The following is a 26894-nucleotide window of genomic DNA, read 5'->3' as shown; positions in this document are numbered from 1 at the left end:
GGCTCTGCCTTGATCAGCAGCAGCAGGGCTGCAAGCACACCAGGAACCTAGACTTCAGTTCACAACCAAGGGCAGGGTGGGGAGGAATGTAGCAAGAACGCTTCCAAACATTTCTGCTGATGCACTTGTTGGTTTGGTTATTTCCTTGCCAGGCCACACATACACACCCACAGGTGGTGTCTCCAGATCACGAAATGCAGGGGAAATGTGTCAGTTCAATCAATATCAGCAAGACAAAAAAGCAACCATATAATTCACTATTCAAAGAGGATTTTTTTTTTTTGCTTTAATAATCGATTTTGGTTTCTTGCTATAAACCAGTAGTCACTGATCCAACATATAGTCTCTTCTTTTTCCTTAAAAATAGAACTTTGCTTTTATTCCAAGCAGTGGTGTGTTCAGCTAAATGACTGCAGTTGGAGATAGTTGATGAACAATGCGTGAGCCTTTAGAGAAAGCCCCTTAGGACAGACCTCTAGAGTGTGTCTCTTCTGCTTTCTGCCTGGAACAAGTACGTGATGTCTCAAACCCCAGCATAAGACAGCTTTGGGGATGAAAACCATATGCTATGGACGGTAGAGAAAGAAAAGAAAGAGCCTGGGTCCTTGATGCCACTTTAGATGCCCCACCTAGAGCCTGGAGTATCTCTCTTCAGCTTTCCTACATGAAAGAAAAAAAAAAAAAGTCCATCTTGCTAAATTCCTATCTGTGTTACCAGCAATTGAATGAAATTTACAACTAATATGCTCACTCTATGAACCATTCAAAGTTGCTCAATATACATTTCATTTTGGGATACAGAAACAAAGCTTCTGAAACTAACCATGACAGGTATGGTGATTCGATTCTCAAGTCAAAAAATTAGGTCACACAATAAGGACAGTTTGAATCTACTTAGGGAGAAGCAGATTTGAAATCAGCTCATTTGAAATCAAGGCTGTGCTAGAACACCCAGGTCAGATGATTCTCTTTGAGTTAATTAAGTTCAAGCATGTTGCAGTAATCCGGACCTGATTTTCCACATCATCAGGAAAAAGATAAGTTTGGGTACCAGGTGATACACACAGTTCTAGCCAAGAGATTCAGTTTAATACAAAATCTCCAAGAGTAATTTCACAAAGGGTTCTGGGCCTCATGAAACTCACAGACCCCCATAAACTTTGGTCATTTTATAGGAATTACACCTATGCTTTCCTCCCTGTATCCAGGAAGCGTTATTGGCACTTTATCCTATAGAACTCAGTTCTATGTATTTAGTATTCGCGTTACCTAAGCCCTCCTTATCTGTTTCTCCAGAGGTGAAGAATAATACTTACCTTTCCCCCAAGGTGTGTTGTGATGTTTAATTAGTGTTTATGAAGTATACAGTAAGCTGCAGATGAAAGGTGCTAAGGAAGTATAAAGTAGTGCCATTAGTCTGACTCATCAGTCACCCTTATTAGGTATGCAGAAGGAAAGTCATGTTGCTACAACTAAAATAGGTATAAATACACATTAGGTGAAATACAAATCCCACAGCAACTTAAATCTATAGACCACATCTACAAAGCAAACTCCTGAAGCTCCTTATTATTAGAGTCATGTGCTTTTTTTTTTTTTTCCTCTAACAAGTACCTAAAACACCTTAACTTTTAAGAATAGAAACTGATTAGGTTAGGGGAATAATGAAAATATGATGGCTAAACATCTGGAGTTCTTTACACCTTAATATGAAGATAAGGATTTGATGTGCAGTGGTAAGAAACTCTATACAACTTAGCAAAAAACTGTATTTGATTCTTCTGCAACTGAAACTAGCAACAATATCCTGAACTTCATAGAAAATTTAAACAGGAGTTCCCATCGTGGCTCAGCAGTAACAACCCCAACCAGTATCCATGAGGACGCGGGTTCAATCCCTGACCTCACTTAGTGGGTTAAGGATCCACTGTTGCTGAGAGCTATGGCGTAGGGTACAGACACAGGTCAGATCTGGCATTGCTATGGCTGTGGTGTAGGCCAGCAACTGCAGCTCTGATGTGGCACCAAGCCTGGGAACCTCCATATGCCACAGGTGGGCCCTAATAATACAAAAATAAAATAAAATTTAAACCATAAATTGATAACCTTAAAAATTTAGTATAACTGATGTTTCTTGAATTCAAGTGTGCATTACGTTGACATGCATGTTGTTTTACATACACTCTTCAACAATTTTCAACTAAATATACAACTATATATAATAAGTACATATTAAAATTTTATACATTTCTGAACCAACAAATCATTTACACCATACACCGTGATTTGGAATATAAAACTAAAACATCATTTTCTCGTGTGACATCAGGCTCGTTTTCTAGATTGAACAGCACTACATCCTAACGCCCCCTTGCTGTGCAGCAGAAAGAGACCTAGGAAATAGAGCAGCCCTGCTCACAAGAAGGGTTCATTCTCCTCCAGTCAGTTGGATAAATGCATACTATCCATCCACAGCCTTACCCTGGGTGTACAGTTTCAGAGAGAACTAACAGTCTTAAGAAAAAAAATACAGCACACACGTATATGCACATATATATTTCTGTGCAAAGGATGAATTCCATGCAGTTCTGAAAGACATCACAGCAGGATTTACCACTACATTGTGTCAGAGAATGAGATGACAACTGCCCTTCACTAAGAAAGTACATAACTGAGCTTCTCTTTCAACTTCCACACACATGGGGTCGATTTGGAAACTTGTGATCTAGTCAGGTTTACAAGGAAAGTAAAATGACTCATATCCATGTCACCCGAAAAAAAGCACAAAGGTAACATTCTCCTGAGTTGAAAGTAAAGACTTTTTGGAGTGATTAACTCCTTATAAAAAAAAAATTTAAGAGAGAGAAAGGAAGTAATTGCATCAGAGGACTGAAGCAACTTTTAAAGGTCATCGGATTTGATGCATCTTGGGCAGTCCAGGTGTAAAGTCACCCAAATGTTTGAAAGAATCTGAAATTATTTTCTTCTGCCTTTGGTGACTACTTCTCTCATCTTCTTTTCTTCCTTAAATATGTCGTGACCCATACGTTTAGAAGCAGGATGGCCCCTTCCTATTGGCACATTTTAAACTAGATTATGTGAATTAAAATGTAAAGACCCTTCTATCCTGCTTATGACAGAAAACGAGTATTTCCCACCTCATCCCTAATATCCCCATGAACTCTAAAGGAACTTACTCTGAGTCACTTCCTCAGATGTCTCGCTTCTATGGAATTCTCAAGTGTCACCTTTGTATGTCCTTAGCTTTACCCCATATTGACTCAACATGGAATACATCCCAAAACACTAACTTCGCCAAAACACTAATTCCATAAGATCTAATCGAACTACAGCTGTGATCACACATCTTTAGTGAAGTTTCAATGACAACATGAGGTAAGAGGGTGTGCTGTGTCACAGCACAACCGAGCAAAAGATTTAAAAATGCAAATTCAGTATTTCTGCTACTCAAAGACACATTTCCCCCATTTTAATGTGCTTGGAATTTTGATATATCTTATAATCAATCTGTGCAATTGAAGTATTGTCATATTGTCTCCTGAAAAGATTTTATTAAATCAACAGTCTATCATATTATCCATGGTATCATAAAACAAAGAGATGTGATTTAAAAAAAAAAAAAAAGCACCTGTGTCCTGCCAAGTCCCAGGCCACACCCACAATCAGGAACTTCCCACCGATCATCTCTGGGGTCCTCACTCCCACCCCACTCCCACGCCAACATTCAGTCCATCTCCTTCCATTTTTCCCAGGTCTTGGGCTTCACACTGTCCCTCCAGATTGCTCCTGCAACCTTCACGAACCCTCGTTTGTCTTTATATCTCCCCTAGACCACGCTCATGCTCTGAAATTTATTTTCCACAGTATGGTCCATCGAGGTGACTGACTTAAGAAAAAATTCCCTTTTTGAGGAATTTTCTTTTTTTTTCTTTTTTTTTTTTTTTTGGCTTTGTTTCTTCTCTTTTTAGAGCCACACCTGCGGCATATGGAGGTTCTGAGGCTAGCGGTCCAATCGGAGCTATAGCTGCCGCCCTGCACCACAGCCACAGCAACATGGGATTTGAGCCGCATCTGTAACCTACACCGCAGCTCACAGCAACACTGGATCCTTAACCCACTGAGTGAGGCCAGAGATCAAACCTGCGTCCTCATGGATGCTGGTCAGATTCATTTCCACTGCCCCACTACAGGAACTTGGAGGAATTTGCTTGATAGCTTCTTTTTGTCCTCCTTATATTTTCCCTTTCTTCAATTGTTTTAAATGTTTCAAATTGAGATATAATTGATATATAACAGTGTTGAAGTTTAAAATATATATATAACATGTTGATTTGATAACTATACATTGCAAGGTGATGGCCACCCGTAGCATTAGCTAATACCTCCATCACATCAAGTAATTATCATTTCTTTCTTGTGAGGATATTTAAGATCTCAATAGCTTTAAATGCACATCTCCTTCCACCAGCCATCAATTTTTCTTTTTTCTTTTTTTTAATTACTAATTCTTTTTTTTTTTTCTTTTTTCTTTTTCAGCTGCACCCATTGCATATGGAAATTCCCAAGCCAGGGATCAAATCCCAGCCTCAGCCACAGCAGCGGCAACGCTGGATCCCTTAATCCACTGCACCAGGCTGGGATCAAACTGGCGCCACCACAGAGACAAGCCAGATCATTAACCCACCGTGCCACAGTGGGAGCTCCCCCTTTTTTTTTTTCCAATTTTTCAAAATTAATCTTACCACATAGATTTCTTCTAGCACCTGTAATTAATATTCTTCTTTTTACATTCTTTCCCCTGGAATTCATATGCAGTTTGACAGCAAATGGCTCCCCTCTTTCAATCTTTAACTTCTATCTCTCTTTTATATTCTGGACCTACAGTTCCATTCTGCAGGATATCTCCAGCAAAACTTACCACACAAAATTCAAAGTTGGCACATAATCAAAGGAAAATAAGGAATTTTTTCTCTTATTCCACGTGGCTCATCAATTTGGACTACAGAGTAAAGAAACAGAGGTTTACTCTCAGAAGAAGAGTGGGATCCAGTAGCCAAGGCGCCCAGTCAGAAGGTCACTGTTTCCAGATGCCTCTGAAGCCTCGAAGCAGGCACTGCTGACAGCGGACTGTAGGTTGAGCACTGAAATCAACCTCGATGTCCAGAACTTCAAAGTCATGATATACAAAATTAAAGGCATCATCTTCTTTTCCTGATTTGCCCATCTCTGTTAACAGAACTCTGATTTTTTCTAGCCACACAATTTCAAAACATTTATCTTTGACTCTTCTCAGTCTTACCCTGTATTCCTTCAATTGTCCAGTTCTTTCACTTTAGACTCTAAAATGTCCTTTCCAGGAGTTCCTGTTGTGGCTCAGCAGTAAGGAACCTGACTAGCATTCATAAGGATGTGGGTTCAATCCCTGGCCCCACTCAGTGAATTAAAGGATCCAGCATAGCCATGAGCTGTGGTGTAGGTCACAGACACTGCTCAGATCCTGTGTTGCTGTGGCTGTAGCATAAGCCAGCAGCTGCAGCTCTGATTCAACTCTTAGCCAGGGAACTTTCATATGCCGAAGGTTCAGCCCTAAAAAGTTTTAAAAAAAATAGTCCTTTCCCTTTGTGACCCTATAATCCTTCAGCAAAATGAACACCTAAAATGTCTCTCCTCATTTTTTTTTTTTTTTGGTTTAACCTAATCTTTTCCAACTACTGTTACCAATAAATAGGTTTTAATGAAGTACAATGTTGATGATATCACTTCCCTATAAAATCTTCAAAGGCTCTTTATTACCTATAAAATTGAGTACACACTCCATAGTAAATTACTCATTGCCAAATTCAAGGACCAGTTCTCAGCCTTTTATTTTATTCAACCAATCAAAAGCACTGGCAATTAATCTCTAACTCAGACTTCTACAACTGGCCTCCTGTTTCAATACCTACCTGATAATTTCTTTCAAAAACAGCCATGGTGCTAAGTCAGATTATGTCACGCTTCTAATTACAGTCCTCTAATGGCCTCTTTCTGTCTTACGTAGGGTGAAATTCAACACCATTTGTGATGGCTGACCCTATATCTTGTGGTTGGCCACCCACCACCTCTCTGACCTCATCCTCTGCCACAATCCTCCATCTTTTTAACCTACTCTGGCCACACCTGTCCTCTTGCTAAGGGACAGCAAACATGCTCCCACCCCTGGGGCTTTGACATAGCAGCTCCTCTGACCTGAGCACTGCATGGCTCGTTCCAACTCTTTCAAATGTCTTTTCAGTTCTCACTACACTAGAGAGCTCTCCTCTCTCCGCTCTATTTAACTAACATTCCCCCTGCCTACTGATTTATTTCCTATCAGGAGACAGGAGGAACATCAGGAACCCTACTGTGCCAGCCAAATGAAACCACTGCCTTTTCTCCAAGTCATCCATCAACCTTCGCGCCAACTCCTTTGCTCACTTTTGTATCTTAACTAGAAAAACCTTTTCCTCTCTTTCTTCTCTTCCCACCTCATTCTTTAATTGCTTGCTATTCCAAATCTTAAATCTTCATCATCTACACCTGAATGAGTGTATTCCTAAGTGAGAGCTGGCAATGAGACACAGGGTGACTGCCTAGGCTGACGGATGTGTAGGAAGGAAGTGCCAGTTTGTCTAGAGTCCTCCGTGATTAAATGTCCCCAATAGGAGCTCCCGCTGTAGCACAGAGGGTTAAGGGTCCAGCGTTGTCTCTGCAGTGGCTCAGTCACTGCTGAGGTGCAAGTTGGACCCCCAGCCCGGCACAGTGGATTAAGGATGTGGCATTGCTGCAAATGTGGTGTAGGTTGAAGCTTGGATTTGATCCCTGGCCTGGAGATTTCCATATGCCATGAGCATGGGAAAATAAATAAATACAATGTTCCCTTCAGAGCCTTCCCACCAGCAAAACCCATCTGCAACCCCTCTGCAGCCCCCATGACACACACCATGCTAATTCTTGACCCTGCACTATTTTTTCATACCAACCAAAGTTCTCCGCCCACTGCTTTATGCCAGTATCATCGCATCCTCCTTTTGATGTAACCTTCACCTATTTCTGGAAGTTTACCTGTTTAACCAATACCACATTCCTATCATGCCTCTATGGCCTTCAATAATAAGTATATATATCATACGTGTACGTCATAAGGCCCACGGGGACATGGTTGAGGGCTTGACCACACTTGCTACAATATACGTGAAAACATGACAATATGTATGCATGAGAATATATAATGAATATATATGGGAAAAATAAGTCAGGTTGATTAAAAAAAACTTACCTATTATAAATAATACCACTGACAATGTTTTTTAAAGGAGCACAATGAATTATTACTCGGCCATAAAAAAGAATGAAATCTTGTCATCTGCAACGTATGGATGGAAACAGAGGTCACTGTGCAAAGTGAAATAAGTCAGAGAAAGACAAAAACCACATCAGTTAGCCTGTATGCGGGGGAGTTCCCGTTGTTCCCAGGCTCAACAGTAACGAACCCAAATAGTACCCATGAGGAGGAGGGTTGGATCCCTGGCCTCAATCAGTGGGTTCAAGGTCTGGCGTTGCCATGAGCTGTGGCGTAGGCCGGCAACTGTAGTTCTGATTGGACCCCTAACCTGGGAACCTCCATGTGCCATGGGTGCGGCCCTAAAAAAGCAAAAAAGATAAATATAAATAAAAAAATAAAAACAAAACAAATGAACAAACAAAAGGAGACAGAAACAGACACATACAGAAAACAAACAGGTGGCTGTCAGAGGGAGAGGGGGCGGGGGATGGATGAAACGGGTGAAGAGGATTAAGAGGCAGAAACTTCCGGTCGTGAAGGAGGTAAGCATGGGGATGTAATACACAGTATAAAGAATGTGTACTGTGCTGCACACCTGGAGCATATTGTACATGAACGATAATAAAAAATGAAGTAAAAGCAGCAAAAATTCAGAAAAAAATATTTTCCACGTTATATAACTACTATCCTTAATATACCAAAATTTCTACAGATCCAACAAAAATAAAACAACCCAATAAAAATGGGTAAAGGATATAAGCACGGAAACAATAGGAGGCAATTTCCAGAAGATGAAATGATCAATAAATATAGAAGGATGAACAAGCAGGAAATAAAAGTAAAAACAATAAAATATCATTTCTTAGATATCAGATGGACCAAAAAAAGTAAAAGTTTGGTTATATCAAGTGTTGGCAGATGTGTGGACAAAGAAATGTGGGCAAACAGCCCTTTCATTACAATTGCCACTTCAGAGGGCAATAATCAGTGTCCATCAAACCAAAAATACACATACCCCGTGGCCCGATAACCTCATTTCTCAGTATCTCTTCTAGACAAATACCCATGTGAGCAAGGACGTTTGGAAACATTGCTTATAGTTCAGCACGCAAGCCTAAAGAGGAGACAGGCTAAATTAAAAAGAATAAGCTAGATAAATACATAATATTATGAGTAAACCTCACAAGATGTGTTGCATCTTAGGGTAAAAAGCAATTGCATACAGTGTGTACAGTACTTTAGCATTTGTGCAAAACACACTCATACATACATACACTCCTACTCAAGTTCACAAAAGCACTAAAGAATTTCTGTGCATGCATTTACACATGTATCACAACTTAAATAACATCCACAAATCTACAACTGTGGTTACTGCTGGGAGGAAAAGTGGGGCGCCAGTCAAAAGAAAATTTAGCCATTTCTGTCAAGCTTTAATTTGGGAAGACAAGCATATTCACGTACTTTTGGTATGGTTACACTAAATGTAAAATAACCAATTTGATATTTTATGACATGCAAATCAAAGAGGCTTCCTTAACCACGTCCAAGACTGAGGGCTTTGCACTTCCCAAGAGCTCAGCCAGAAATGTTTACATGGTAGGCTCAAGTATGTGCTTGTTTTGTTTTTGGTTTTTGTCTTTTTAGGGCCACACCTGCAGCATTTGGAGGATCCCAGGGGTCAAACTGGAGCTGTAGCCGCTGGCTTACGCCACAGCCACAGTAATGCAGGATCCAAGCCATGCCTGCGACCTACACCACAGCTCACGGCAATGCCGGATCCTTAACCCACTGAGTGAGGCCAAGGATTGAACTTGCATCCTAATGGATAGTAGTTAGATTTGTTTCTGCTGAATCACGAGGGGAACTCCTCAAATACATGCTTGTTAAAAAGGATGAATGAGTGGGGATGGAACCAGATGCGTGGCTGGAGCCAGATCATGAAGAGCCTAAATCTCTGAGTTCAAGAGCTTGTAATTTGTTTGACATAACAGATACATTAAATGAGATAATACATTTAACATAGTTCCTGTCGATACATTTTAGCTTTTATGATTAACATCTCATATCATCACTAAGACACTGTAAATCAACTATATGTCAGTAACATTTTTAAAACTGAAAAAAATTTCAATTCTATCCTGTTTTTTGACCAGAAGAGGGAGCTCCAAACATTTAAACCTTTTTTCTTTCCTTTTTGTTCTTTTTTCTTGTTTTGTTGGAGTCTTCATAAAGGTTGTGGTTTTGTTTCTTTAAAACTTTTTTTTTTTTTTTTTTAGGGCCCCACCACACCCACAGGATATGGAGGTTCCCAGGCTAGGAGTCGAATCAGAGCTGCAGCTTCCGACCTACGCCAGAGCCACAGCAACACCAGATCGAAGCTACATGACAGCTCACAACAACGCTGGATCGCGGACCTACTGAGCGAGGTCATGGATCAAACCCGCATCTTCCTGGATACTAGTTGGATTTTGCCACAGCGGGAACTCCCTGTTTAATTCTGGTTCCCATTTAAACCGTTCCATTTGTACTTAGTTCTGAGATTATTAAAACCCAATTGCTGACAGAGCGCAGAAGGGAGGAATCACCTCTGCGGGAATCTAGACATTTAGCCTGACTTTTCTACCTCTTGGGGACTTGTTTCACACACTAGTTCAAACATTCTTATCCAGCTCTTCCCATTCTGGTCCTCCCGCCTCAAAATGCAGAAGCCCCTGTAAACAGGCTGACAGCCACGCTGTCCCATGGGAGGGTTAGGGTTAGGGTTTAGGGTTAGGGTTAGGGTTAGGGTTAGGGTTAGAGACTAACCCTGTGCAAAGTCTGCACAGAGACTGTCCCTCTGTTTAGCCAGGAACCTGCGCACTGAGGGCAGAGAACCTGGCGGGGCTGGAGCAGATTGTTTTGAACTGTTCTGTAGTTTCTATCCTTTTCTAACATAATTCCACAGAATTCTCCCTTGAGACTTCTAAAGATTCATGGGAAATAAAGAATTTTTGAAACTTCCATGATATCTGCTCTACTACCACTGTGCTGACATGATTAATACAGCTGTATCTCTAGCTACTTATTAAAGTTTCATTCACTGATTCGTTGGGGTTTTTTTCTCTTTTTTTTTCTTTTTTCGTGCCGCACCTACATGTGAAGTTCCTAGGCTAGGAGTGGAATCAGAGCTGCAGCTGCTGGCCTCCACCACAGCTACAGCAACGCAGGATCCAAGCCGCATCTGTGACCTACCCCACAGCTCACGGCAATGCCGGATCCTTAACCCACGGAGTGAGGCCAGGAATCAAACCCGCATCCTCATGGATACTTGTCGTGTTTCTTACTGCTGAGGCACGATGGGAACTCCTCAATAAATATTTATTGATCACCACTGCAAAACTGCACAAGGGTTATGGCAGGACACATACACACACGCACACACACAGACACCTCTTGACTCTAGGTCCTCAACACATTTACCCAAGAATATAAACACAACCTAAGAAAGTCAGGAGAGATTCTAGCAGGAGCAGCACCACCTACTTCTTTGTCCTTTGTTCCCTACACTGAGGACAAAACGGTCAGGGACTCTGGTAAGGTTTTCTAAGAGAAATGTCTTGCTTCACCAACTGCCCTGTAATACACAGGCTTACATCACTGTTTTGAAGGAGCGAGAAAAAAAAAAACTAACAATATACCCTTATTTTTTTTTTTTTAGCCACACCGACAGAATGCAGGAGTTCTCAGGCCAGGGGTGGAACTCAAGCCACAGCAGTGACCACACTGAATCTTTAACCACCAGGCCACCAGGGAACTCCTACCCCATTGTTTAATGGAATGTTTATACACATTTGGCTCCTCTGTCTCTCGGTCTTTTTGTCGTTTTAGGGCCACACCCACAGTATATGGAGGTTCCCAGGCTAGGGGTCGAATCGGAGCTGTAGCCGCCAGCCTATGCTACAGCCACAGCAACGTGGGATCTGAGCTGCGTCTGCGACCTACACCACAGCTCACAGCAACACCAGATCCTTAACCCACTGAGCGAGGCCCGGGATGGAACCCACATCCTCATGGATGCTAGTCGGGATCATTAACCACTGAGCCAAGACTGGAACTCCGGTCCTTTGTTTCTTGATCCAAACTCAGCACCAGGAGACCCGTGTTGTCACCGTGGTCAACAACCACATGTATTCCGGGAAAATCGTTCTACCCACTGCTTCCCAGAATCCTTTTTGAAAGGCTCTTGTATCTGCACCTATCAAACTTCTCCCCGGCTCTAAATCTGTATTTTCAAATATCTTCTGGTCATGTCCACTTCTAAATTCAAAAGGGTTTGAAGTGACCTTATTTTCTGGTCTCCTCTCAGCTTTCTGGAGAGTACTTTTCTGCAGTCATTGACTCAGTAAACTAAACTTAAAACTTTGCAGGAGTTCCCTTGTGGCTTAGCAGTTAAGGATCCAGCACTATCACTGCTCTGGCACAGAAGTTCAATTCCTACCCTGGGAATTTCCACATGCCACAGGCTCGGCCTAAATGAATGAATGAATGAATACATAAATAGATACATAAATGAAGAGTTCTTCTCATGGCTCAGCAGAAACAAATTTGACTAGCATTCATGAGGACACAGGTCTGATCCCTGGCCTTGCTCAGTGGGTTAAGGATCTGGCATTGTCATGAGCTGTGGTGTAGGTCGCAGACATGGCTCGGATTTGGCGTTGCTGTAGCTGTGGTGCAGGCCAGTGACTACAGCTCCAATTCATCCCCTAATCTGGGAACCTCCATGCCGTGGGTGCGGCCCTAAAGAATAAAAAATTAAAAATATAAAAATAAGTAAATAATAAATCAAACCTTGCAGAAATCCCTTTGGATTTCACGTCTCCCCCACCTCCTCATGTAGTCAGGATGTCCCGCCCATTCGCCTTGCACGGAGTGTCTCCAGTCCACTCCCTGCATCTCCCTGGTTGGCAAGCTCCCCTCCCCCAGTGATTTCAGCAGTCCCCTAGTAGCTCTGTTCTCTTCCCACTCAATCCGTACAGGCTCTAGGAACACCATACCAGGGGTGCCAGATGAAACACAGGACATCTTGTGTCTTTATTTGCTAAATCCGATGGCCTTGTACCACACTCACATTTCTTTCTTTCTTTCTTTTTTTTTCTTTTTAGGGCCGCACCCGCAGCATATGGAGGTTCCCAGGCTAGAGGTCAAATCAGAGCTAAAGCTGCCAGCCTACACCACAGCCACAGCAATGCCAGATCCGAGCCGTGTCTGCTCATGGCAACACCGGATCCTTAACCCACTGAGCAAGGCCAGGGATCGAACCCACATCCTCATGGATGCTAGTCAGGATCGTTCACCACTGAGCCACGAAGGGAACTCCCGTACTCATTTCTAAACACATTTCCGGTCATGTATTGCTCCTATTTAAACTCTCTCCCCTTTCTATTGCTGAATTTGTGTCTTTTGGTTTGGGGGTTTGGTGGTTGTTTTAGTTCCCTATCTATTACTGAATTAAAGCTAAACTCCTCAGTATATCCCTCTACCAATATTTTATCTATCACCTGCTATGCACAAAACACTCTGATTTGTGTTGTCAAGTATGCAAAATACATAATTTATGGTCTCCATCCTTAAGGAGCTTGCACACCAAAGAATGATGCTGACGTGAAGAAACAAGCAAACACAGGGGAGTTAAAACCCAATTTAGTCTGAAGAATGAGACTGAGGAGGTTCCCAGATTTATAATCTTGTTGCCTAGATTTTAACTTGGCCTTAGGCCAATGAAAGCTTTTTTCAACCCCACCCACACCCTAGTCCCCAAACCAGTTACTAAAACAAGGCAACTTCCCAACATTCACCCTTGTCTGGTGACAAAGCCAGTCCTGGCTAACGAAGCTTTACCCGCACCTCATAAAGCAGGAGAAAGCAAGCTGTCCTTGCTGGGATCCACAGCGGAGACGACCAAGTACAGAGGTTTCATGACTTACACAGATCCTCCTCCTCAAGGATGAGAGGAGGCAGAAAGGGAGTCCAGCACTTAGAATTCCTTCTGAAGCTAAACTCATCTCTGAATAGGACTTAAAACTTTCAATGCATAAAGCGATTTTATTTGAATAAGCAAAATAGAGAGAGTGATCTAGGAATAAACAAATCCTAAGACACAATTGTGACAGGAAGAGCTGTTTCAAAGATTCAAAATTAAAAAGCAAAAACCTGAGGCTATTCTGAACATGCTTCTGGGAAATTTCAAACACTGAGATTTGCTGCACCATGAAGAAATGATGAGGACAAGACAGACGATGCTGTCTGCAGCAGCTTCCAAAAAATAACCTAACGTGTGGAAATGCGTCTCGCCCATGTATTTCTTGAATATGTTCATCAGTGCTATGGAATCGATAGAGCATTATACGACTGTTTTTGGAAACTAATATAAGGCCATTCTGCGATATTTTAAGAAAAAAATAAGAACTTCATGGTTGGGGAGAGGAAAGGGGAAAGAAAACTTATCTTCTCCTTTTACCTTTTTATATTTTTGAATTCCATAACACGTACGTATATAATCATTCCAAAAATTTTAAACAAAAACTTCGTTTATTAAAGAAGATCAGCTGATTACAGATATATAATGGCTTTATTTTTTCCAATAAGTTTCCCAAACACACACCATTTTCCTGCTGAAGAGCAGCTCCCCAAATACATCTTGCCGATTTATGTACTTTTCAAATAAATACGGTTATTACGACTGACTCAGCTACTTCAGACTCAGTCCTGCTCACTGAAGCACTTCAATTGTATTTTCCATCAAAACTCAACTGTCCCATGACCCGGAAGAAGCCAGACTCTGAGTTGTGGACGGAAAGCTAAGGGTGTTTGGTGGGGCCGGGGGGTGGGGCGGGAGAGGGAGAATGAGCTCTGCTTTGTCACCTCCACCCCTTCCTTCTAGGTGTAGGCGTCTCTGGAACCGGGGCAGGGAGGAAGCAGGAAAAAGCAAGAGCAGCGCCTCCCGTGCCTGAGCAACTGTCCTCTCCCCGCTTGACTGTAACTCCTAGTCTGGACTGCTGTTTATGGGCGCCGTGAGGACCAGGGGTGGCTGAAGAGTCCCCTCGGGAGAGAGATTGGGTTACATCCTTTAGCAGATGCTGCCCTGGTGGCCTCCCCCCCATCCTCTTTGTGCCCACACTGCTTGGATCTTGGGACAGCTGCGACTCCCGGGCCTCCCGTATTTCGCAGAGGCATCTCAGGTCTGCAGGCCTGTGAGGACGTCCTCATCTCCCTTGCGACGGAGGCGCCTCCCCCTCCACCTGGATTCGGTTCCGCTCATGCCATTTCCGCCCGGGTCTCTCTCCCCACATTCCCACAGCACACATGGCGCATCGGCAGGTCTGCTGCTTAAGACGGGAATACAGCCAGGGAACAAAATGTCTGTTTACTTTTCTTTTCAAGTGATTCATTTGCACTCCCCTCCCTCACACACTTGACCTGAGAGAAGGAATGACTCTGTACATTCACTCCCAAAGGCTGTCTGCCTCTCTCCCAAAGTCCCCTGGGAGTCATGGGTGGTTGGGTCTGTTCCCTAACTATGGGCTTCTCAGTGAGCCCTGCAGGAGGGTGGCTGACCCCACTGCTGGTGACCCTATAAATTTAGGATATGGAACACCTTGTGCCTTTTGTCTGGTTTAGGTGTGAACAGCAGTTACACAGCAAAAAGAAAATTCCTGGGAGTTCCTGTCATGGCTCAGTGGTTAACGAACCCGACTAGTATCCATGAGGATGCAGGTTCGATCCCTGGCCTCGTTCAGTGGGTTAAGGATCCGGAGTTGCCACGAGCTGTGGAGTAGGTTGCAGACACAGCTAGGATCTGGCATCGCGTGGCTATGGTGTAAGCCGGCAGCTACAGCTCTGATTTGACCCCTAGCCTGGAAACCTCTATATGCCATGGGTGCAGGCCCTAAAAAGACAAAAAAAAAAATAAAAGAAAAGTCCCACTGAATATCTTGTAATGTTTGTCAATGGTTTCCATCATCCAAATATAATTCAGGTATCACCATAATTTCAGTTCTAAATGATTAGAATGTTTTTGGTAACAATGGTTATCAAACTAGCTCACATCAAACCATTTGGAAGGTGTTGTTTTTTTTTTTTAAATACAGATATCCATCCCAGATCCACTTGATCAGAATGTCCAGGGCTAGGGGCAGGGAATCTGCAACTGATTCAAATACAAGTAGCCTGATGTTTAGAAACTTCTGGGTGAGAACTCAAAAAAAAAAAAAAAAGAGAGAGAGAGACAGAGAGAGAGAGGGCGAGATTTAGACAGAAAGTCAAGAAATGATTCGGGTTAATATATGAGTCCCATGGACAGAGACTGTGTCTACCTGATTCACTTTTGCAGCCCCACCACTGAGAACAGTGTCACGCACACAGCAGACTTCCGGTAAATACTCTTGCAGGGGTGAACTGATGCGTGGCGCATTTCCATCTCACGGGGGACTCAACTATGCATCTCACCAGCGTGCACCACAGCACAAAGTGGGAAGACAAGAATCTACCGAAAGTAATTGTCTTTGTTCTGCAGTCATCATGACATAAACAAAGACGACTTTTTTGAACTCAGATGTAGCTAAGAGATGTAGGTGAGACCAAGCGTGTTACTTAGGCCGACTGGCCAATGGGGTGAGACTTCTCAGGTCCGTCTCACCCCCATGACGAGATCGTGACCACGCAGGATCCGGATCTGACCAGGAGGGAAGAGACAGGAACAAAGGTGTGGGGTTGGAAGAGCTCCACGACGGCCAGGCTAACAATGACTTGGTGCATCTCCACCATAACAAAATGGGTCTGGAATGTAAACCGCTAACACAATTGAACCACTTCAACAAAGGATGCTGAAAAAATTCCCCCTCGCTGGCTACCTTTTCTCCAGACTCCCTTCTGTTCATCAAACTTGGGAGTTAACCAGTGTTTGCCTCAGCAAGTTATAAAGTAATTGATTCCATTCGAGCCCAGCACATTACAGACATGTTTAAAACCCCTTCCTCTGAAAAGACACTCAGATCCCCTTCATTATCGTGTGTGGTAAGCAATCAGATGAGTCAATAAGGCAAAGAAAAAACTAACGGATATCTTGGGATTGTTTTGAGATGGTGATGGCTGTTGTTAGGGGTTATTGTACTATAGCTGTTGATACTATTGCTATAGACTCACCAAGGAAAGATGACAGTTCTTTTCCCCACTCTGCTAAAGCAAAGAGGAAGCACTGGTTTCTAAAAGTTGAGGTCACTGCTCTCCCCTCACCAGGAAGGAAGTCAACAGCTTTTGTGTCTGAGGTAGACGGATGGAGATTCAGCATAATTCCCGGGTGGAAGTGGTGTGGAGGAGACATGGTAGAAGCCGCCGCCAGGGAGGGGAGCATCTCTAACGTGGAATGGGGACAGGACTTGGGGTGGTCAAAAAATGCCAAGTCGTGGTCTCTCCTGGCACAAAACGCCCAGGGTTGGCAGGAGGCTGGGGCTGCATGGCCCAAGAGGGAGGCTCAAAACCAGGCCAGGAAGCCTTCGCAAAAGATCCCACCAACCAGGGAGAAAGAGTGAGAGAAGAACGGCTTCACGACATGGATGAAACTTGAAAGACATTACACCAACCGGAATAAGCCACACACCGAAAGACAGATATTACATTATTCTATCCAGGTGGGGTACCTGAAGTAATCACTTACCTAGGGACAGAAGGTACAATAGTGGTTACCAAGGGCTGGAGGGAGAGGGGTATGGGAGGTCAGTTTACGGGGTACAGAGCTGTAGTAAGGAATGAAGAATACATTCTGGATATGAAGAGTGGTGATGGTGGCACAACACTGCGAATGGACTCAGTGCCACTCAACTGTGCACTTAAAAATAATAAAAACGGTAAATTCTGTTATGTATATTTTACCATGGTCAAATAAATAACCTTTTAAAATGACTTATTTGCAACATGAAAAGAAAAAGTAAAGCACTGAGAGTTTGGTGGGAAATTAGAGATCTCCCAAATTAACTATACTTCAATAAAACTTAATAAAATAAAATAAGAGCTCTCCATCAGCACGCATTCTTTTGAGATTCCTAACTAGCTGGCAAAAGAGCTCCCCTACTAAGATTTCATAAGCCTAAATATTTGCCGAGGATGTACGTTTGTTCTTTCTAGTTCTTGGCTCTTGTTTCTTCTAAGCCACTTGGTGGCCTGACTCTGAATAATATACTTTAAAATAAAGTTTGTAAGTGGTTTAGAGCCAAGGAGTTCTGAACAAATACAGTTCACCAAAGTATTGCTTCCTGCTCACGGTCCTGCTGTTTGATTTTCCCATCCCCTTCAGACTTCACGTCCCATAGACGCAACCTCATTTGCTCCCTGACTAGTGAGTACATTTCTCCCATGAGAAAGACAGGAACCAACCTCCCTCATGATCTCAGCCGCCCTCCTCCTCTCACAGACACACCACCACTCCCCGCTGAGCATCATGGATTTGGGGCGCCTCTATATAGCCCTCTATACCTCTTGAGGGATCCTGTTGCCATAGCCACTGAATTCACTTACCTTACAGCTCCCAAGGCTCTTCACTAATACATATCTTTCCCACCACATGTTTTCTTGTATTATTTACTCCCTGGAAGGCAGAGGTACTTTCTCGAACATCTTTATTCTCTTTGTAGTGCCTTTGACTATGCATGCCACTTTTTTTTTTTTTTTGGTCTTTTTATCTTTTTAGGGCCACACCCGTGGCATATGGAGGTCCCCAGGCTAGGGGTCTAATCGGAGCTGTAGCTGCCAGCCTACACCAGAGACACAGCAACGCCAGATCTGAGCCGCATCTTCGACCTATACCACAGCTCACAGCAACGCCAGATCCTCAATCCACTGAGCAAGGCCAGGGATTGAAACCGCAACCTCATGGTTCCTCGTCAGATTTGTTTCTGCTGAGCCACAACAGCAACTCCCCTATGTTTTTTTTTTTGAAATATAGCTAGAATATCACTTAGTTTTAGGAATCATGTCATAATTATTAAACCAGAAAAATTCAATTAACCATAGAATGTCTTTTAAGTATGAATGCATGTATTACTTTTTAGATTTTGCTCCTGTTTACCTAAGTTCCAACAAAGTTCATGCAACGCCTCTCAGGTATGAATCACAGAGATTTAATACACTGTCAGTTTGATAAATCCTGCTCACTCTAATGAAAATTTCCAAGACAATATAATATGAGTACTGTTCTTCAATCCTATAATTCACTTAAATGCCTTCGGTGGAATTTTCATAAAATTCCTCAGTAGGGTGGTTTCCGGTAAAATTCCTAGACTTTGGATCATGCCTTTGATCACTATTGTGAAAGCTGTCTGAGCTCTAAGTATAACTGGACTCTAACCCACTATAACATTTCATCCAAATATCATTCTCCAAAAAAGGAACAAACACTTCTTAGAGAAATGCTGATTCTAGGGCTAAAGTCAGACAAACGTATGATGGGCCCAGAGCATCTTGTTGCAGAAAGCTCAAAACACAAAAAGATAGAAGCATGTCAAAGGTACGGAGAAGCCAAGCTGAAAGAGCTCCCAATGGCCAAAGCCAGAAAAATTTAAGCAACAAACCTGTGATCTTAATCTAATGATGAGACAAACATTGGACAAACCAAAGTTAAAGAATATTCTACAAAATACCTGATCGCTACCCCACAAAACTGTCCAAGTCATGAAAAACATGGCAAGATTAAGAAATTGTCCGGAAGAGATTAACAGGATGTGACGACTGAATGTAAAGTGATATCCTAGACTGGAAACTGGGGCAGAAAAAGGACATTAGTGGAAAAACTAATGAGATCCAAATAAAGTATGAATTTCAGTTAATAACAATGCACCGAGTTCCTGTCATGGCTCATCGGTTAACGAGACTGACTAGCATCCATGAGGATGCGGGTTCCATCCCTGGCTTCGCTCAGTGGGTTAAGGATCCAGCGTTGCCGTGCGCTGTGGTGTCGGTTGCAGACATGGCTCCGATCCCGTGTTGCTGTGGCCGTGGCATAGGCCAGCTGCTTCAGCTCTGATTTGACCCCTAGCCTGGGGACCTCCATATGCCGAGGGTGTGGCCCTAAAAAGACAAAAAATAAAATGTACCAATACTGGCCTCTAGGTTATGACAAATGTACAATATAAGGACATCATTAAGGGAGACTAATGAGGAGTATACAGAAACTTGGTGCTAGCTTTGCAACTTTCTGTGAATCTTAACATGATTCCAAAATAAAGAGCTAATTTAAAAAAATCCATTAATACTTTGTCCATTCATCTTTATTATTATTTTTTTGCCTCACCCACAGATATAAGTTCCTGGGCTAGGAATCAAACCCATGCCACAGCACCAACCAAGCCACTGCAATGACAATGCCAGCTCCTTAACTTGCTGCACCACAGGGGAACTCCTCTCCAGCCATCTTTAGAAACAAATGGAAAAGTATCCTCTTGCTCATTTAAGAGGCCCTTTTTCTATTCTTGGACTTAAAACATCAATCCTATAAACTCATGGCCATCCGTACATATGGTTTAATACTTTTTCTCAACCTGAACATAACTGGATTTTGGGGTCTTATTTCCATTTTGAGTTTCATTGGTAACAAAAAAGGAACGGCCTCTTGAACTTCGTCTGAGAAGTGAGCACCTGAGGAGTTCCTGCTGTGGCTCAGCAGGTTAAGAATCCAACTAGTATCCATGGGGATTCAGGTTCAATCCCTGGCCTCATTCAGTGGGTTACGGATCTGGTGTTGCCCTGAGCTGTGGTGTAGGTTGCAGACATGGCTCGGATCCGGCTTCGCTGTGGACGTGGTGTAGGCCGACAGCTGCAGCTCCAATTTGACCTCTAGCCTGCAACCTCCACGTGACGCAAGCACAGCCCTGAAAAGCAAAAGAAGAAGAAGAAGAAGAAGAAGAAGAAGAAGAAGAAGGAGCGAGCACCTGAGATGTTGCAGCCAAAGCCAACAAATTCCAGAATAAGCTTTCAAAAGTCTAAAACTTATACTCTGTGATAATCTATGCGGGAGAAGAATCTGAAAAAGAGTGGATGCACGTCTGTGTATATATACATAACTGAATCACTGCTGTACAGCAGAAATTATCACAACATTTTAAGTCAACTAAATGTCAACAAAACTTTAAAAAATAAAATTTACTAGAAAATAATTCGTCAATCACTAAACAGATTTAAACAGCCCAAGAATCACATGAAGACACAGCCTAAGTTAGCTATTTTTTTCTATCAGCGATTTACGTAAAATAAGAAAAATATGTATATATTAATTTTTTTGCTTTTTAGAGCATACGGAGGTCCCCAGGCTAGGGGTCAAATCAGAGCTACAACTGCCAGCCTGAGCCACAGCCACAGCAATGCAGGATGCAAGCCTCTCCTTCCAACTTCCACCACAGCTCATGGCAACACCGGATCCTTAACCCACTGAGCAAGGCCAGGGATCAAACCCGAAACCTCAAGGCTCCTAGTCAGATTCGTTTCCGCTGCACCACGATGGGAACTCCAAGAATATATTTAAATTATGTATTCTTTGGGAGTTCCTGTTGTGGTGCAGTGGAAATGAATCGGACTAAGAACCATGAGGATGCAGGTTCGATCGCTGGCCTCACTCAGCGGGTTAAGGATCTGGTGTTGCCGTGAGCTGTGGTGTAGGTCATAGACGTGGCTTGGATCCTGCGTTGCTGTGGCTGTGGTGTAGGCCGGCAGCTACAGCTCTAATTAGACGCCAGCCTGGGAACCTCCAAATGCCACAGGTGCGGCCTTAAAAAGCAAAACACCAAGCAAACAAACAAACCAAAAACACCCAAAAAAACAAAAAAAAAACCCAAAACATGTTACCAACTATGATGCAAACAACCCCACAAAATTTCAGTCAAGTCTGTGACAGCTGCGCTCTCGGGGATCAAGCAGACCAAGGGAATTCTGGGATGAATCCCAGGGGAAGTTCCCAGAGAGTCTAGGGTAACGCAATGCGGGGAGGGGCATTTTATTTCCCCGGGTCCCCAGAGACTGACTACGACGAACTGCAAATTGATGCAGGAAGACAGAGGAGACAGCGCGGCTCGAGGCAAAGCTGAGGCAACCGCAGTGCCTACTAGAGACTCAGTGATGCACGAAGAAGAGCGCAGCGCGGTCTGCACGAAACCCTCAGCGGCGGCCTTTGCGGCAATACCTGCAACAGTAAATACGCCGATAGCAGTCCCTGCCTTCTTTGGACAGTTTTGGTTTTCAATGTTTAATTTTACTTGACATGATTCAAAGAAGTGGAGCCAAGGGTACAAAAGGACTTTTTTGTTTGTTTTTTTCTAGATGGAAACAGATGTGTATTAGAAACAACCCCTCATGAGTAACTAATGTGCTGTCATCATAGAGCCCAGACATTTACATCTATTCACCTGAGGTTTCATGTTTTAGGGAATGGCTTTCTCAATGTAATTTTTTCTTTTTCTTTTTTTTTTTTTTAAGGGCTGAACCCGAGGCATGTGGAAGTTGCAGGCTACAGGTGGAATCAGAGCTACAACTGCCAGCCTACACCACAGCCCCCAGCACCGCCAGATCCGAGTCGAGTCTACAACCTACAGTACCACCGCTCATGGCAACATGGGATCCCTGCCCCACTGAGTGAGGCCAGGGATCGAACCCGCATCCTCATAGATACTAGTCGGGTTCGTTTCCTCTGCACCACAACAGGAACTCCCTCAATTTAATTTTAATTTTAATTTTTTTTTTGTCTTTTGTCTTTTGTCTTTGTTGTTGTTGTTGTTGTTGCCATTTCTTGGGCCGCTCCCGCGGCATATGGAGGTTCCCAGGCTAGGGGTCCAATCGGAGCTGTAGCTACCGGCCTACGCCAGAGCCACAGCAACGCGGGATCCGAGCCCTGTCTGCAGCCTACACCACAGCTCATGGCAACGCTGGATCGTTAACCCACTGAGCAAGGGCAGGGACCGAACCCGCAACCTCATGGTTCCTAGTTGGATTCGTTAACCACTGAGCCACGACGGGAACTCCTAATTTTAATTTTAAAACTTTGAGTTGCATTTTACCTACTGTCTTTTTGGAAGAAAAATTCAACCTTTTTAAAATTCAGCTTTAATTTTCTTCTTTCAGTTATAGATGAAATTTCAAATTCACTTTCTTGCCCCCAGGGTTGTCTTTTTACTTTTTACTTTTTTTTTTTTTTTTTTGCCACAAGTGCAGCACGCAGAAGGTCAAATCCAAGCTGTAGCAGTGTGACAATGCCAGATCCTCAACTGCTAGGCCATCAGGGAACTCCTCTACCACTTTCTTCAAAAGTAAATATTGTCAGAAGTTCCCTTGTATTATAGCAGGTTAAGGATCCGGCACGTTGCTGCAGCTAGTGCAGGTTGCAATGGTAGGGCAGGTTTGATCCCTTGCCTGGGAACTTCCACATGCCACAGATGAGGCCATTTTACAAATTTAAAAAATATAATAAAATAAAATGAAAGTTGTCGTTTATTTGAATACTATATATTATACGAATAAAAAATATTTATATGGGAATATAAATAATTATTTGGTAAATAATGGCTTGATATAAGTAAAATTATCTTTAAGTCATACCATATTCCATGAACTACAGAGATAATTGTAAACAATGCAACCGTGGAGATCTAGAGGGATCTGGCTGTTCCTTTCCTCTTTCTCCTCCCTTCTTTTCCAGAACATCTAAGTCAAAAAAGCCACTTGGTGGAGAGCAGCAGGACAGGCTTTTGCAGCAGGGTAGGAATATGAGCAGCTATAGTAAGAGGAAGGCCTGGCAGGGGTGCTGGAGACCGAGCAGGGTGAGGAAAATGCCCACGCGTGGGGATGCCTGGCTCAGGGTATCGGAGACTGGGTAGGGTGAAAAAGGAGCCCCCTTGGGGGTGTCCAGCAGCAGCAGCAGCGCTGCAGACCCAGAGAGGACTGTCCACCACCCTGGGTTTAAACACAAGATGGATACTTGTGCTCCAAATAGGTTTCAAGATCTGAGAAAAGTACTTTTGTTCCCCTTCCTCCATGAAACCAGAAGGAGCCACTTTCAGAGTACCCACTGGCAACACAGGGTGGCTGCAGAGGGGCAGGAATGGCAGCTGGTCAGGACTAGAGATGGGGGGTGGTGCTTGAGAGCGCCACCGGCCCCCACAGTCCCCATGGTTCCTGGAATGGGAAACAGACGGGTGCTGGGAATAATGACACGGACGGCTTGTGGCTGGTGGGGGGATGACCACAGCAGAGGATAAGGAGGCCCCACACTAAAGCCAGGGGCAGTTGGCTCTCAGCAGCAGCAGGGGCAGATGCCCAAACTCCTGGCAGCAATCACTCTGTGCTGCACTCCCCGTGCCCAGAACATAAAGGACATGCTACATCAGCAGCAGATCAGTGGGGCCAGGGACCCACAGGCAAAATTCACCCGAGGCGAGACAAAGCCAAAAAGCACTGGACCAGATACCGTCCCCTGCCAGCAGGACAGTAGCCTGAGCCTCCTCTGTTCCCAGAGGCCATTGCAGGGACAGAGGAGGGTGGGATGGAAAGGGAGTTGGAAGTTTGAATGCAATATGATCTGGAAGAGAGAATTACTCGGAACTGGCAACAAACTGACTTCAGTTTCAAAGAAATTTAGTCATTTATTCATCCAAGATGTGACTATAAATTTCAAAATTAGGACATCTATATCCAAGGCTATTTTGGCCTATCCAGGATTTATTCTCTCTTCTGATAAAAGCAGCTGAGTTTCCTGGGTACTATTTTTCCAAGGTCTGGGTGTTTCTTTGACTTTGTTGCTTGCCAAGAAATTCCATTCTTCCTTATATTTGAAACTAGGTCAGTTTCTGTTATTTGCAACTAAAGGATACCAGCTGATACCAAATATATAACCCTAATTTTGTAAATGCATAAGAGCACGGGCACACACGTGTACACACACACACACACACACACACACACACACACACATCTACATGTGGAAAAGATCAGGAAAAAAAATCAACAAAATGTAAATAGTAGTCATTTCTAGGTAACAAGATTACAAAATATTATTTTTTTCCTCCTTTGTTTCTAAGTTTTCTCCACAATGAACACACATTATATATTTTTATTCAGAATATGGAGAGACAGAAGAAGTATTATCCATAATGTCCAGGAAAACATTAGGAAGCACAATGTATTAAAAAGACATGTCAAAGGTCTTTTTGTCTCCTGGCATCATGGGCCAGCCAGCAGCTGCAAGCTTAAGAACTGCAGGGCAGGAGTTCTTATTGTGGCTCAGTGGGTTACAAACCCAACCAGCATCAGTGAGGATGCAGGTTCGACCCCTGGCCCCACTCAGTGGGTTAGGGATCCGGTGTTGCCGTGAGCTTTGATGTAGGCTGCAGACGTGGCTTGGATCTGGCATGGCTGTGGCTGTGGTGTAGGCTAGCAGCTGTAGCTCTGATTTGACCTCTAGCCTGGGAACTTCCATATATCGCAGGTGTGGCCCTAAAAAATAAAGAAGAAGAAGAACTGTAGGGCAACCCTAGATGGAGAATAGAGAGCCGACAGCCCTGGGTTGCAGCTCTCGCTCTGTCACTAACAAGCTGTGGACCTTGGATAGATCTTTCAATCTCCCTGAGGCTTAAGTATGTTCATCTATGAGATGAAGGGTTAAACGCCCTCTAAGATCACAGAGGTCACAGACCTGTCAAGCAGACCTCAGCTCGGGTTCCAACTCCTAACGCTTCTCAGACACCTATGTGATAGGACAAAATGTCCCCATTATGCCAGCCAAAATTTTAACTTTCAGAATACTGACAAGAGAATTCTACAGACACCACCTGTTTTGCTTCTGAGACCAAAGCCTAACGATATCACTGGGATGTTTCCCATCTTGTTTTCACGCGGAAGGCATGCCACCAGAATGAGTGCAGCTAGTGCTTGGCCTGGTGTCAGCCCCACGTCAGCCTAACAACCTGGACAGGGCCGTCCCTCTCCCCAACCTACCCATCACGCACTCAGTTACCAGAGGCACAGACGGAGGGAGGGCTTATGCAGGGATCTAGAAAAAGGCAGCTTTGCTACTGTTGCTTCACTCAGGAAATCACAGTGCGGCGGGAGGCCACAGGGATGCGGCGCAGGATCTCACACCACATCCTCGGGTATGGAGGGGTGGTCGGACCGGGCTGGGCACCAAAGGAAGCCTAGAGGAAGGAGATGCTCACGGAAGAGTGAAGCAGGGATGAAGCTGTAGGAATGACAAAGACCAAACTAGCAACTTTTGGGAGTTCCTGTCGTGGTGCAGTGGTTAAGGAACCTGACTAGTATCCATTATCCATGAGCATTCAGGTTCGATCCCTGGCCTCGCTCAATGGCTCAAGGTCCGGTGTTGCTGTGAGCTGTGGTGTAGGTTGAAGACATGGCTCGGATCCTGCATTGCTGTGGCTGTGGCCTAGGCCAGCAGCTGCAGCTCCAATTCAAGCTCCAATTCAAGGTGTGGCCCCAAAAAGACAAAAAAAAAAAAAATAGGTATCAACTTCTACATCTGTTCTAAATGAACATCACTTTGGCTGTGCCTGTGCCAGGGAGCAAACCCACTCGACAGCAGCAACCTGAGCCACAGCCGTGACAATGTCGGATCTGCAACCCACTGAGCCACCCGGGAACCCCTCTTCTCCCATTCTTTTCTCTTTTTTTCTCCTGGGTCAGGGATGGACTCCAAGCCACAGCTGTAACCTACACCACAGCTGCAGCAATGCCGGATCCTTAATCCACTGCACCAAGCTAGGGAGCGATCCCACACTGCCACAAAGACAACACAAGATCCTAACCCACTGTGCCACAGCAGGGACTCTTCTTATATCCATGTCTTGCAACTTCCTCTGGGAATCTGCTTCCTCTTTTTACACACGTCTGAGTCCCTTGTGAGGACAAGTCCCCATACACCAGAGTGAAGGACAGCCCGAGACTCCCCACCATGTCTCAGGAGACTTCGAATTCTCAAAGCTCTAAAGAAAACAGAAGCCTTGGAGCCCTTAATTCTGAACAGTAAAAATCTACCACCCTTTTTTCTGTTCATCTTCATTTCTAATCTAAGGATGGAAAATAGAGTGGAAATGAACAGGGTAACCTTTTCTAAGAAAAACGTGGTATTTTTAAAGGCGAAAAAGAGAAGAAGTAAAATTTGAATGCAGAAAGGATACAAATAAGCACACTTGCAACCTTGGCAAGTACATTAAGGGGAGTGTAAAGGGAATTAGACTGCGTGGGAGTCAGGCTCAGTCCAAAGAAAACAGGCCCGGGAATGTTTCAAGACCGGATCTAAAGAGAACGAGTGAGTCACTAAGCAGAGAAAGGAAAAAACAGAAAACACCAGAAGATACCGTCATTCCAGTGAAAGAAACCCTATAGCCAGCAGTGAGGAAGTTTAAGGGGTAGAAACGTTATTTAAAGACAAGCAAAGAGGGAGAAACAGCGATTTGTCTTTTTGCCAAATTCAGTGCTGCCAGTGGGGAGGAAAAAGAATGCGGAATGTGGGAGGGATTGAGGAATTCTAATAAGAAAGTTA

The 26894-nt window shown here is 43.7% G+C and overlaps 1 protein-coding gene across 5 annotated transcripts in view; it reads right to left on the bottom strand.

Moving 5' to 3' along the window:
* The window catches only part of MAPK10 (mitogen-activated protein kinase 10), a 507647-nt gene that overhangs the window by 427421 nt on the left and 53332 nt on the right, over window positions 1–26894 (bottom strand). The window lies entirely within an intron of this gene.

Source organism: Phacochoerus africanus, chromosome 10 (genome assembly GCF_016906955.1).
Source record: "Phacochoerus africanus isolate WHEZ1 chromosome 10, ROS_Pafr_v1, whole genome shotgun sequence".
Classification (NCBI taxonomy): domain Eukaryota; kingdom Metazoa; phylum Chordata; class Mammalia; order Artiodactyla; family Suidae; genus Phacochoerus; species Phacochoerus africanus.
The sequence above is the reverse complement of the archived record's forward strand: the minus strand, read 5'-3'. Positions and strand labels throughout refer to the sequence as shown.